General features: G+C 50.8%; 1 protein-coding gene across 2 annotated transcripts in view; it reads right to left on the reverse strand.

Moving 5' to 3' along the window:
* Window positions 1–12796, reverse strand: part of LOC148517925 (protein kinase C delta type-like) — a 122871-nt gene that overhangs the window by 46547 nt on the left and 63528 nt on the right. The window contains exon 2 of one of the 2 annotated variants that reach the window (XM_088478056.1): window positions 11988–12082. The exons of the other annotated variant lie outside the window; for it this stretch is intronic. The gene's annotated coding sequence lies outside the window, so the exon portion shown is untranslated. The remainder of the gene's footprint in view (window positions 1–11987; window positions 12083–12796) is intronic. 2 annotated transcript variants of the gene reach the window in all.

Genomic DNA, 12796 nt, shown 5'->3' on the forward strand with positions numbered 1-12796 from the left:
CATGTAGAGCTGCATGTAGGACCAACCTGATGATGTGGCTGATGACCCCACAAGAGTGCGCACTTCACAACGATTCTGATGCTTTGGAATTTGGTAAATTGTTAAAAAAATCATTAGTGTGTACGCACCTTAAGAGATGGCTCCTGATTGGCTACCCAGCTATTAACTATCCTGGCTCACTGGAGCCTAATGCATATTATGTAGGGTCAGGGTGTAACTATAATTTTGAAGGAACTCCCAATAATTCTAGAGTCACATCCTTCAGAGGCTGTTTCATTTTATGTTTGTTTGCAGTGCCCAGTTTACATTATAGCATTGTCTGCGCTTTTGACAATACTAACGGTTCCACAGAAATGTATAAAAACAAGCAACAAGCTGCCGCTTGTTTGTGCTGGCATACTGTGTGTATATATAATATATATATATATATATATATATACATATACTATACCAGCACAAACAAGCGGCAACACTCGGAGACTTGTATGAAAGTGTCAAAAGCGTATATTTAAAAGTACATATGAAAAATGTGACACCAACGTTTCAGGACTATTTCATCCCTTTATCAAGCCTTGACAAAGGGACGATATAGTCCCAAAGCGCTGGTAATGTCTCTATTTACTACTCTAGAGTTTTATTGTAGCTGGAGCGACTCCCACAAATTATCAGTCCAGGGGTACTGTATCCGCACAGTGCTTTCTGATTTAACCACAATATATATGCAGAAGCTTGTGTTTATGATGCCGATCTCATCTCACTAGTGTAGGCACAATAGCCACAGCGGTCTGCTGTTTTGTCATCCCGCTTTGTCACCGTCGGTGCCGCCGCGTCTGTGCTTTCCTTAGTTCAAAAAGGGATCTCTTGATAGCGGGTGGGTGAATTGGCTCAGATGTGAAAATATATTTCTACTTCAGGGTCCATAGGGTATCCACAGGATACCTTGGGGTATAGGTGTGACGTCAGTCGCAGGGCACCAAAGAGTTAAGCTTTCAGCCTCCCAGGATGCACTAGGTCCCCCTCCTATACCCCGCCCCCGAGCCAAGGCACCTCAGTTTAGTTTGGTGCCCGGCCGGAGTCGGGTGCACCTGTTGGAGTGGGGGCTAGAAGAGCCCCTGAAGCTTATTCTTCATGCAGCTGTGGCTGCACAACTGGATGAACAGCATGGACAGTCAGTCCTGACGTCCATGCTGTCTTCCCTACACCCCGCCGGTACCAGAACGCCGGTACTGATCCGGGGATGCTGGTGGGCGTCTGGGGTCACAGCTAGCGGTGACCCCAGATGCTCCGGACCATGGCCGGATTCAAGGGGGACAGAGGTAAGCAGCGGGGTCCCGCGGTGGGTCCCCGCTGATCACATGGTCCTAAGTCCCCAGGCAGGGGGCTCCCTGGGGACTGGCTGCAGCGTGGAGCCAGGCGACCAACCTGCGCTTCCACTACCCCCTGGGACAGCGGACCGCAGCAGAGCGGTAGCGCTGCGGCGTCCCAGGGGTTAAATGCATGCCAGGGGAGCGCGCCTTCCCTGTCTCACAGCCGGCGCCTCCCCCGCTGCACACAGCCCTCTCTGCATGCTGCCGACTGGTCCTGTGGCAGCGCTCCTCCCCCAGGCCAGCCTCCTCTCTGCTCCTCGGCGGCCATCTTCTCCAGAACGCATGGTGAACGCTGCTGGAAGGAAGCATCGTGGTCTGGGTCCCCCCGCATACCTCTCCTCCGCTGTGGTCAGGTCTGTGTATGCAGCGCTGTGTCCTACCAGGCCCTGTGTCTGTGTAGTTGAGTGATCAGCGCTGTTAGTGCAGGAATTGTTATTTTTCTGCATTGTATGTGACTGTGCTAGCGCTGCTGCCTGTAATCTTTTCTTCTCTAAACTGTCAGCTTTATTACTGTCCCTGTTCTTTCTGCTAAAGCCCTTGCGGTGCGGTGCTGCAGGGTGGTCTCTCGCCTATTTAATACTTAATTGGTGAGAGAGGTCACATACGTGGTGCCATCATGTCTGAAAGTGATTTTCCCCTCCGGCTACAGTGTACCACGTGCAAAGTACCGTTAGCGGAGGGGGAGGGTAGCGCGGAGGGCCTTTGCCGGCAGTGTTTGTCCATGGCGCGGCCTATTACGGTTACAGCACCGGTACAGGAGCCGCCCTGGGCTTGTTTCGCTCAGGCGTTAACAGCTTTAGTGGGCCAGTTAGCTCCGCAGCCCGCGTTTACTCCGATGGGTTTGTCCCAGCAGTCTGTGGTGTCGTCACCCATGCAGGGGTTCCCACGACAATTGGTGGTACCCCACAGTCTCCCTATTTCCCCGCTCCCGGGTTCTCAGGAGCCAGCGTGGGTTAACTCCCTGACGAGTTCTGTACAGCACTTGTCGGATGTGTTGCAAGGGGAGTCTGTGATGCGGTCTCATAAAAGGCCGGTGGCGTCTCTGTCCGCTCCTTATGAGGATGACGAAGGGACGTCTGATGATGGGGAGATTCTAGATCCTTACGATCAGGAACCTCTCCATACTAAGGACGCTGATGCTAAGTCCAAAGTATATATTCCTGGACTTATTCGGGCGGTCCGCACAGCCTTGGTGATTGAGGACGAAGTTCCCCCAGCGGCTAAATCTAAGTATGCCTTTTTCAAAGATGTGAAGGGCGATGCCACAGTCTTTCCTCTTTCGGGTCAGTTGGTGGACCATTTAGAGGAGGCGTGGAAACAACCTGGCAAAAGATACCAGCCGCAGAGACGCCTGGCGGTGGCTTATCCGTTCGCGGATAATTATTTTGCGAAGTGGGAATCCCCTCCACAGGTGGATTCTCACGTGACCCGTCTTGTCCGTAGTGCCACATTGCCGATGCCATCCATGTCCTCCCTTAAGGATGCTACGGACCGCAAGGTAGAAATCTGCCTGAAGTCCGCTTATTCCCTTGCAGGGGGGGCAGCACGGCCGGCTATGGCCATTTGCTGGGTTGCCAGAGCGATGGAGCGCTGGGCGGATTCATTAGAGGCTTCTTTTGAATCCGACTGTCCGGCCGATCAGGCGGAGTTGATTGGCAATCTCCGTGATTCGGCCACCTACATCAACGAGGCGGCTCTAGACATTAGTACTCTGGTGTCTAGAATTTCTTCAGCAGCGGTAGCTGCTCGTCGCACCTTGTGGCTGCGATCCTGGAAGGCGGACGCAGATTCCAAGAAAGGTCTGGAAGCGTTGCCGTTTACCGGAGAAGTTCTCTTCGGTCCGGATCTGGATAAGATTGTGGCCATGCTGGCGGCAGCCAAATCTGCCTGTCTCCCGTCGGCCGCTGCTCCTTCTGGTTCGGGACCATCGTCCTTTCGGTCATCTAGGACCCAGGGCAGGCCCAAACCACAGTCGTTTCCTCGACAGGCTGGCCCTAAGAAATCGGTCAAGCCCCGGAAGCAGGCATGGAGTACCAGACGTCCGGCCCCCAAGCCAGATGACAAGCCTGCGGCCTGACGGTCCGGGCCTCCCTTTGGGGGATCCCAGGGTGGGAGGCCGCCTGCTACAGTTCGCCCAGTGTTGGTCGACCACTACGACAGACACTTGGGTTCTGGAGGTGGTTTCCCACGGATACGCCCTCTCCTTCTGGCACAGACCCCCGGCTCGCTTCTTCACCACGGGTCTCCCATCAGACCGGAACAAGGCTACGGAGCTGCGGAAGGTATTGCACACTATGCTCCAGGCTGGAGTTATAGTGGCAGTTCCATTCTCCCAGAGGGGCCAGGGTTTCTATTCAAATCTATTTTTGGTACAGAAACCCAATGGGTCATATCGTCCGATTCTCAACCTCAAAGCACTCAACAAGTCTTTGCGGGTCCCGAAGTTTCGGATGGAGACCCTACGGTCCATCATTCTGGCGCTGGAACCTGGGGACTACTTGGTGTCATTGGACATACAGGACGCTTACCTGCATGTCCCTATTCTTTGGCGCCATCAACAGTTCCTCAGGTTTGCAATCAGCAGCGACCACTTCCAGTTTCGGGCGTTACCTTTTGGCCTGGCAACAGCACCACGTGTTTTCACCAAGGTGATGGCGGTCATGGCGGCTTCTCTGCGGCTGCAGGGAGTCCGCATGTTGCCGTATTTGGACGACCTGTTATTGGTGGCAGGATCTCCAGAGCTCCTGTTACGCCACTTGGACCTGACCATTGCACTGCTGCAACGGCACGGCTGGCTAATCAACTGGCAGAAGTCCACTCTAATCCCGTCTCGGAGGATTCTGCATCTTGGAGCCTTATTGGACTCGGGACAGCAAAGGATCTTCGTGACGGAGGACAAGATCTCTGCTTTACAGTCAAGGGTGCGCAGTTGTCTGCACAGCCGCCGGGTGTCCTTACACTCGGCGATGAGGTTACTGGGCTCCATGGTGTCGGTGTTCGACATGGTGGAATACGCCCAGTTTCACTCCAGACCTCTGCAGCACCTGATCCTGTCCAAGTGGAACGGGCTGACTCAGTCTCTGAAGTCCCAGACGATTGTGCTCACCCAGGAGGTTCGCCTGTCCCTTACGTGGTGGTTACAGACGACCCACCTCAACAAGGGACGTCCGTTCTGGGTTCCAAATTGGGTCCTGTTGACAACGGACGCCAGTCTTCGGGGCTGGGGAGCAGTTTCGGGTCCACACTTGTTCCAGGGCAGGTGGACGCCAACAGAAGCGGAGCTTCCAATAAATATCTTGGAACTCCGTGCGGTCTTCAATGCTCTCCAGCAGGCACAGCGGTTTCTCCAGGGTCGACCGGTGCAGGTCCAGTCGGACAACGCTACCACCGTGGCCTACATAAACAGGCAAGGAGGAACTCACAGTCGGGCGGCTCTCGTAGAGGTCTCTCGGATCCTGGTTTGGGCGGAGCGCAATCTTCCGGCCATATCAGCGGTCTTCATCCCGGGAGTGCTCAATTGGGAGGCGGACTTTCTAAGTCGCCAGGACGTTCATCCGGGGGAATGGTCCCTGCACCCGGACGTTTTTCAACTACTGGTGGACAGGTGGGGTCTTCCAGAAATCGACCTCATGGCGTCCCGGCACAACAACAAGTTGCCGGTGTACGGGTCTCGCACAAGAGATGAAGGGGCGTCTCTGGTGGATGCTCTGTCCGTCCGGTGGACGTTCCGGTTCGCATACCTGTTCCCTCCGGTCTCCCTTCTTCCACGGGTAATCCGGAAATTCAAACAGGAAGGAGGGACGCTCCTGTTGATCGCTCCCGCGTGGCCCAGACGGCACTGGTTCTCAGACCTTCAGGGTCTGTCCGTGGACATTCCTCTGCGGTTGCCGCTACGACCGGACCTTCTGTCTCAGGGTCCTTGCCTTCACCCGGACCTGACTCGGCTGTCTTTGACGGCGTGGATGTTGAGACGGCCATGCTGAGGTCCCGGGGGTTTTCCAGCTCGGTGGTGCGGACCATGTTACGAGCTCGGAAACCGTCTTCCGCGAGGATATACCATCGCGTGTGGCATACGTTCTTCCAGTGGTGTCGACCGAGAGGTTATGCACCGCGGGAGTTTCGTCTGTCTCGGATTCTCGCCTTCCTGCAAGCGGGACTAGATCATGGGCTTCGCCTTGCTTCTTTGAAGGTACAGGTTTCGGCCCTATCTGTCTGGTTTCACCGTAGGATTGCTACAATCCCGGATGTGCGCACCTTTATGCAGGGTGTTCTCCGCATTCAGCCGCCCTTTGTTCCACCTGTGGCGCCTTGGGATTTGGCTGTGGTCCTGAGGGCTCTCCAAGGACCGCCGTTTGAACCACTGGGCTCAGTGGATCTTAAATGGCTAACAGCTAAGACTGTTTTCCTTCTGGCCATTGCTTCGGCCAGACGTGTTTCTGAGTTAGGGGCTCTTTCTTGTAGACCCCCTTTCTTGGTTTTTTATGGGAACAGGGCAGTGCTCCGCACTCGGCCCGAGTTTCTTCCCAAAGTTGTTTCCCAGTTTCATATTAACGAGGAAATAGTTGTTCCGGCCTTTAACTCACCGGGTCTTTCCGTGGGTGAGGCCTCTTTGGATGTTGTGCGGGCCTTAAGGACTTATGTTGACCGCACTTCTTCGTTTAGGAAGTCGGACGCTTTGTTTGTCCTCTTTGGCTTCCGTAAAAAGGGTTGGCCTGCTTCAAAGCAAACTTTGGCAGCCTGGATCCGTATGGCTATTTCTGAAGCTTATCTTCATGAAGGCCTACCGGTCCCTCCTTCTCTGAAGGCTCATTCCACTAGGTCTGTGGGTCCTTCGTGGGCAGCTCGACGTGGTGCCTCGGCAGTTCAGATCTGCAAGGCTGCTACGTGGTCTTCTGTCCATACCTTCGTGAGGTATTACAGGTTTGACACCTTCGCCTCTCAGGATGCTTCCTTCGGGCGGCGGATTCTCCTTTCTGCACAGGAGCGTCCCCACCCTTAAAGGATACTGCTTTGGGACATCCCCAAGGTATCCTGTGGATACCCTATGGACCCTGAAGTAGAAAATATGAGATATGGTAAGAACTTACCCTTGTTATCTCTATTTCTACGAAGTCCATAGGGTTCCACAGGACTCCCGCCCTGTCGCACCTGTGCTGCAGATGGGCTTTGCTCTGGTCACCGGTTTTCCGTCTCCCTCTGGTGAGAATGTGATTCTTGTATGTGTCCAGATCTTTGTTCTCTCTCTTCCTTCTCCTCCTCCGGCCTATGGCTTGGTAACTAACTGAGGTGCCTTGGCTCGGGGGCGGGGTATAGGAGGGGGACCTAGTGCATCCTGGGAGGCTGAAAGCTTAACTCTTTGGTGCCCTGCGACTGACGTCACACCTATACCCCAAGGTATCCTGTGGAACCCTATGGACTTCGTAGAAATAGAGATAACAAGGGTAAGTTCTTACCATATCTCATATTTTCATGCTGTATTTCTGATGATATATATATATACTGGGATCGGGACTACACAGACCCATCGTAGAGTGATTGCCAGGAAGTGCTGTTTGTGGGTGGTAACGGGGGTGGTCGGCTGAACTCAGGCATGCCAATGCGTTTGAACGCCATTGCAGGGGCGTGCATAAATTATCCACTATGGTGCCCTACACAGCCTGAGGCCTCATAGCGTGCATGGAAGTTAGCACTTTCTGAGTAAGGTCAGGGCTTGTGCAAGTGTGGCTGCGATGGTACACAATTGTACTGATGGTTTCACAGTCTTGCTAAACATTACGGATGTGTGTAAGGTAAAGTGGGCGTCCTTATGTTGGTCTCCAGCGGCATAGCGATCGCAATGGATTACCATACTATCACAGTTGAACTGCGGGCGTAATTGCTAGTGCATTCACAGTTGCGTTCCATAGTGAATCAGGACCACAGTTGGAAGATTTCTTTCTTTAGGATTAGGTCAATTCTTTAACATCAGGGACAAGATTAATTTCATTATAATCATATTTCTTTATTATCAAGGGCATCATTTATTTGTTTAGGCAACAATTTTATTTATTATGGATGCAATATTTTTTGTCACATATTTTCTCTGATAGTCAGTGACCAGGGGCACTAAGTGCTCTATTTACTACAATCCGCATTGTAATGCAGATTGTAGTGTGATATTACCGACTCAATTTGCATTGCGAATTCAGTCAATATCACAGGGAATTACTACAAATCCCTTGCCAGTGGCAGATCCAGGGGGGGGGGCGATTGGAGCGATCGCCCCCCTTAGCGCAAGCGCCAGTCACTCCCCCATACAGTGTGCAGCCTCATGTTCCAGGTGCAAGTCATGACCATAGAGTATTGTGACTTCAGTGGCACTGGCAGTGCTGCAGGTTAGCTGATGGTCCCGCCTCCCGCTCCTCCACCTCCTGTTCCTGTCTGTTTCCGACTGGGCACAATCCACTGCTGATGCTCATTGTCTAGCGCAACGTGACAGCGGCTCCAGGACCGAGGCCAGGCAGTAGCAAGGGAAGCAGCTCTGCCTCTGAGGTAATAGAAGGCTCCCCATTTATTACCTCTCTATCCCTCCTGCTAGAGTTCCAAGCGTCCCCTCATCCTCCTCCCGCCACTCTGCCCCCCTGGTATTTGTGCCGCACACTGCAGGAGCAGCCAGTCTCTGCAGCCCTGGGGAGGGTTTGAGGAACAACTGTGTGTGTCACTCTGTGATGTGCATGCTGGCACCAACAACTGAGGAGCTGTGGGGTGAAGTATATAATATATACACACACATAATGTGTGTTCCTGAGGAAGGGGTCACTGAACCCGAAACGTAGAATAAAAAGACACCTGTTTTCACCTTTATCGAAGTCTTCGGAGTGCCGCTGATGTGCTGCTGTTTACATTGGGGGAGTGATCTGTTTTCTGAGAGCACCCGGAGCAAGGTATAGACCCTCATTGTGGTCAGCAGAGTGCCGGGCTTTCAGTGAATTGTGTTTATATATATATATATATATATATATGTAAATGTGTGTGTATATGTATATATAGATACAGTATATATAACATATATGTGTGTGTATATATGTATATATATATATATATATATATATATATTAGGTGCTTTCCATGGGGAGCAGATCCAGGCAGTCAGAATCCTGACGTCTCGGTCCCGACTGGGTTAACATACCGACCCTTGCTGGTCGGTATGCTAACCTTCTTTCTACCCTAACCCTCCTTCCTTGGTGCCTTAACCTAACCGCCCCATAGTGCCTAAACCTAACGCCCCCCTCCCTGCACCCTAAACCCAACCCTCCCCCCTCAGTGCCTCAGCCTCCGTCTAGTGCCTAACCATCCCCACCAACCCGCTACTTACCTTAGGCATCACGGCAGATGGGATACTGGCGCTGGTATTGTAAGCGTCATCATCACGTCCGCCGGGATAATGAACGCATACCTTTCCATGCACCTATTCACAATTGCACTAAGGTGTGTTCCCACCCCACCCAAAAGGGGAGATGCCAGGATAGGAAAGAGGAGGAGTCATGGTTATTATGATTAAACAGCCACCCCTAAATGAAAAGTCTAGATCCGCCTCTGACCCTTGCAGAGACAGAGCTTGCGATAAAGCTCTGTCCCTGTGAATCCCCTCCACCCACTAGTCACGGTATTTTTGCAAAAAATACCGTGACAAAGTGCCCGCGCATGCGCCGACCGGCCGCAGCTGCTACCCCCTTGTGCTAAGCCCGCCCCCGGCTCTAAGCCCCACCCACTGCAATCTCGGACCCCCCCGTCACCCCCCCTCCCTTAATTACACTTACCTGCATGATCCGGGCCTACGGCGATGTCTTCCATGTCCTCCGGTCAGGTGATATCCCATACTGGGACTCGATCACCTGATGACCGGGCCGCAGTGCAGCATGGGAGACCACACAGCTGATCACTGGGGCCAGCTCCCGCCTCTGCTCTGCCTTTTAGAGCACAGCAGGTGTCCGATAACTGGGGGAGACCCTAGATAACGCCACCTCCAGATGGCGTTATTATCACAGGGCCTCCCTAGGTATTTTTTTCACAATTTATTTTTAGTTACTACCAGGCAGATCACATTTCCCATTACAGTTATGGGAAATGCAATCTGCTTACTAAAAATAAGTGATACTTAGGGGTTGGAGTAGAATTTTACGAATTGTACTCCAATCGCCCTATAGTAACTGTAGGGCAAACTAAAAAATTTGAAAAGGGTGTCAAAACACCCTATTTCACTTTATTTTAGTAAAAATAATGTTAATAAATAGAGCCCTAAGAGAGGCCTGACAGTGTGGATCTGGAAACCCCATCTCATGTATGGGTAACAAACTGCATAATAAACCACAGAGTAACTAACTCCTGAGTCTTTTCTAATACTTTTACTGCCAAAGATTTTGCAACAGCGGTAGTCCCGGTGGCTGAATAGCCCGATGCCAGAAACCTAAAAGATGAACATGCCGAGAGGGGTGGTAAGTATGCCTATCTTTAGTCCCAGGTCGGGATTCTGATTGCTTTCTATGGTGCATATGCAGCCAGTGATTGCTTTCTATGGTGCATGTGCAGCCAGTGATTGCTTTCTATGGTACATGTGCAGCCAGTGATTGCTTTCTATGGTACATGTGCAGCCAGTGATTGCTTTCTATGGTGCATGTGCAGCCAGTGATTGCTTTCTATGGTACATGTGCAGCCAGTGATTGCTTTCTATGGTACATGTGCAGCCAGTGATTGCTTTCTATGGTACATGCGCAGCCAGTGATTGCTTTCTATGATGCATGCGCAGTTAGTGATTGCTTTCTATGGTGCAGGCGCAGCCAGTGATTGCTTTCTATGGTGCATGTGCAGCCAGTGATTGCTTTCTATGATGCATGCACAGCCAGTGATTGCTTTCTATGATGCATGCGCAGCCAGTGATTGCTTTCTATGGTGAATGTGCAGCCAGTGATTGCTTTCTATGGTGCATGTGCAGCCAGTGATTGCTTTCTATGGTGCATGTGCAGCCAGTGATTGCTTTCTATGATGCATGTGCAGCCAGTGATTGCTTTCTATGGAGAATGTGCAGCCAGTGATTGCTTTCTATGATGCATGTGCAGCCAGTGATTGCTTTCTATGATGCATGTGCAGCCAGTGATTGCTTTCTATGATGCATGTGCAGCCAGTGATTTCTTTCTATGGTGTATGTGCAGCCAGTGATTGCTTTCTATGATGCATGTGCAGCCAGTGATTGCTTTCTATGATGCATGCACAGCTAGTGATTTCTTTCTATGGTGTATGTGCAGCCAGTGATTGCTTTCTATGGTGCATATGCAGTCAGTGATTGCTTTCTATGGTACATGCACAGCCAGTGATTGTTTTCTATGGTGCATGTGCAGCCAGTGATTGCTTTCTATGGTACATGTGCAGCCAGTGATTGCTTTCTATGGTGCATGTGCAGCCAGTGATTGCTTTCTATAGTACATGTGCAGCCAGTGATTGCTTTCTATGGTACATGTGCAGCCAGTGATTGCTTTCTATGGTACATGTGCAGCCAGTGATTGCTTTCTATGATGCATGCGCAGTTAGTGATTGCTTTCTATGGTGCAGGCGCAGCCAGTGATTGCTTTCTATGGTGCATGTGCAGCCAGTGATTGCTTTCTATGATGCATGCACAGCCAGTGATTGCTTTCTATGATGCATGTGCAGCCAGTGATTGCTTTCTATGGTGTATGTGCAGCCAGTGATTTCTTTCTATGGTGTATGTGCAGCCAGTGATTGCTTTCTATGATGCATGTGCAGCCAGTGATTGCTTTCTATGATGCATGCACAGCCAGTTATTGCTTTCTATGGTACATGTGCAGCCAGTGATCGCTTTCTATGGTACATGTGCAGCCAGTGATTGCTTTCTATGGTGCACGTGCAGCCAGTGATTGCTTTCTATGGTGTATGTGCAGCCAGTGATTGCTTTCTATGGTACATGTGCAGCCAGTGATTGTTTTCTATGGTGCATGTGCAGCCAGTGATTGCTTTCTATGGTGCATGTGCAGCCAGTGATTGCTTTCTATGGTGCATGTGCAGCCAGTGATTGCTTTCCATGGTACATGTACAGTCAGCATTTGCTTTCTATGGTACATGCATGGTTTGCAGATATACACACTTGCACATGCATCAGAATCAGTCCCTATGTGTCTATCTTTAGATTTTTCTACCTCTCTGTAAACTGCTCACTAATTAAACCCCAACTGCACCACATAGCACAATGAAGTGACTCTGCCACCATCCCAGCACTATACCTGTTAAATATGGTTCGATCAAACAAAGTTCCAATGAAGTTTTATTCTCCCCCAAATAAATCTATTGACAACCAGACTATTAGATATGTAGCTCACCCGATTGCATGTACATAAGCTTCAATCCAGAAGCCCTCCAATCCAACCCCATAGGCCTCACATTTATACTTCATAACACATTAACAACACAAATATTCATAAGTAAACATGAGGATTTCCACATGAGGAATATCATTACATGGAATGTGTATGCAAAATCAAAACTGACAGATTGAATGAAATTGTGCTGCAGCTTTGCTCATTTCTAATAGCATCCAAACTCCCCTGTGACTATTGGAACTTCATTGCTTACCTTTCCAAAACTACCCTGGCCTAACTGGTGGTAAAATGTAAGTCTCTGGATGGTCTCAGAGGCTCTATGGCAGGATGACTGAGCACTGCTGGTTCCTGATAGAGAGAAAAGGTGAGATAAAAGAACATCAACATCTGCCATATATTATAGATCTTTAACTGAGGGTTTTATTACAGCAAAGACCACATAAAGACCTGGACATCCAAGTGACATGAAGATTTTTATTCCTGAATCCTACTACCTACTGCCAAGTGCAGTAATAATATTAATTAATACTATCCATAGTAATAATATACATGTATGAATGCATAGAGATATAAACAGGGGCTGGCAACTTTTAGCCTGGGGGGCAAATGCATGCAGGCGGCCCTGGCAAAGGAGTAGCGGCGGTGTCCGAAGAATATGCGTGCTACGGCGTCCCCCCCCTCCAGTGTTCCAGGGTGGAGGCGGGTCCATATGGGATTAATGTAAGGTAAAAATAAAGATTAGGGCAGCCCCCTGTCGTAGTGCCCATATGCAGTGCCCCCGTGTGCCACAGGAGAGAACACCCTTATGCAGGCCTCCAGTAGTGCCCCCAGTAGTAGTCCCCCCCACTTGTATTGCCCCCAGAAGCAGTAGTCCCCCCCTTTGTAGTGCCCCCAGTAGTAGTCCCCCCATTTGCAGTGCCCCCAGTAGTAGTCCCCCCCTTTGTAGTACCCCCAGTAGTAGTAGTCCCCCCCTGTAGTGCCCCTAGTAGTAGTCCCCCCCTTGCAGTGTTCCCAGTAGTAGTAGTCCCCCCCTTGTAGTATCCCCAGTAGTAGTAGTCCCCA

The sequence above is a fragment of the Taudactylus pleione genome, unplaced genomic scaffold (genome assembly GCF_031769625.1).
Source record: "Taudactylus pleione unplaced genomic scaffold, aTauple2 ptg000206l, whole genome shotgun sequence".
Lineage (NCBI taxonomy): Eukaryota > Metazoa > Chordata > Amphibia > Anura > Myobatrachidae > Taudactylus > Taudactylus pleione.